Source organism: Castanea sativa, chromosome 8 (genome assembly GCF_040712315.1).
Source record: "Castanea sativa cultivar Marrone di Chiusa Pesio chromosome 8, ASM4071231v1".
In the NCBI taxonomy this organism is placed as follows: domain Eukaryota; kingdom Viridiplantae; phylum Streptophyta; class Magnoliopsida; order Fagales; family Fagaceae; genus Castanea; species Castanea sativa.
Genome location: NC_134020.1, coordinates 3,631,459 through 3,633,477, shown reverse-complemented (window position 1 = coordinate 3,633,477; position 2,019 = coordinate 3,631,459).

Here is a 2,019-nt window from a genome sequence, read left to right as displayed (position 1 = left end):
AACCTAACCCAAATCAACCGCCAAAAAACAAACCAACCAGATATGACATTATTCAGGTTCTTACCCCACGAGATCCTGAACAAACCAAAACCAATCCATACTATGTACCCACTTACCCGCATGAATTTTTCATCCTTAAACAAATTCCCAACAACCAACAGGGAATCCCACTACTCCTCCCTAGAACATGACTCCAATCCGTGCCCGACTCTAGAACCACCATTCCAACCACAACAGGAAAATAATAATAATAATAATAATAATAATAATAATAAAAATAAAAAAATCAGATCTGTGACAACCAAAACCCCAACCCGTTAGATCAGGAACGAGAGCGCTTGAAAGTAAACAAGCAGCTACCGATTTCACTACTAGAACAGCACTGCAGAGATCCACCATCGTTGACACTCTGCCATCATTGATCTTGCCATGCCGCTTCACCAAACATGAGATTCCACTGCCGCAATCTGACTTGCAAGTTTTGATCTCCACCTTCAAGTGCCGCAAACAATGAACACCAATGAGCCCATGCTGCCTCCTTGTCGATGACTCCAGCAAAGCTTTGTGACTGTTCTGAAGTTTCTTCTCTCTTTTTAGTTTCCTCTGGTTCTAGTATTCTTTAGTTTCGATTTGTAGTTTTTGTTCTCAGTAGTTTAACTTGTAGTCATTTCATTATTGCATTTAAAAACAATAATAAAAAACTAGCCTCATAATAAGCATTTTGCATGTAAGGTGAGGTTTTTTTTTAGTCCTAATTTGTAGGAAAAAAAAAAACTTGCGTTTTTTATTTTATATATATATATATATATATATTGAGAATCTAATTTATAGGTGGAATAAAGTAATTTGAAAATCAATAGGAGAGTAACCCTATTTTTAAGCTATGTTTTAGTGGGAATTAGAGTTGTATTTTTACGGGATTGTCCTTTAGTTTGGTCTCTACTTAAACATAAGAGTGTAAGGGCATTTTTTGGGTATGTAGTGTCATAATTTCCATTCATTTGTGGAAATCAAGGCATTGCCTGAAAACATCAATTATGTTTCATGGAAATGAATGTCCAAAATAAAATCCTCTTTTAACAAAATATCACCATATCAAATGTAACAATTCATGCACATGAAATGAAAAAAAGATTAATGTAAAGCATATGGGAAATTCCATAATGAAAATTAAGTTTCCTACCAGCCAACATCATGAAAGGAAAACTCGACCAATTCAAGGAAATATAAAGTGTGAAATAATAAGTTCAAAGAATGTTGAAAATACGAAATAAATCTGTGAAAAATAAGTCTTCAACCTTGAAAATTATAAAAGCATCAATGTATATAAAAATTAGCCCATTTTCATCGTACCTTTGAACCATTTGCACTCAACCGTTCAAAGGCGATGTCAGGATGCAAGAAAATATTTGAGAGGCCAACATTCTTGACACATATTCATGCACACATACACAAAGATTTCTCTATTTGTGACTTAAAAGCATAATGTGTCCAGCCTTTTGAATAGCATTAAAACCTTAGAATTTGAATTATAAAGGTTTTTAAATAGAATACTCCAAACCTGTTTTTGGGCTCCTGATATTATGCCTTTGTCCCCTCTCCCAAGTGTGTGTGTGTGTGTTTAGCTTAAGTAGTTTTCCCTTCTCAGAAAAAAAAAAAAAAAAAATGTAAAAGCTTCCACAATCCTTACCGTAATACTGTTCTTGTGCGCAAACAAAGTACAAAAAAAAAAAAAAAAAAAAAAAAAATCTATATATAAATTTTTTTTAATTTTTATATAGAATACCTACTGACTTTGATTTGGTAAGCAATAGTCTTCAAGGTGTTCAATTTTGAAAGTTGATCAAGATGGTGCATCTAGGAGGACTCTGCCATGGCTAGTACAGTAGCATGTCGTAGTGGTCAAGTTTTGGGATTGGCTTGTAGTTATAAACAAAACAAACGTGTGGAACTGGGAGAGTACACTATTCATTGAATTCGTGTTTCTGTCGAGCGGGTGGACTCTTTTTTTTTGGGCTT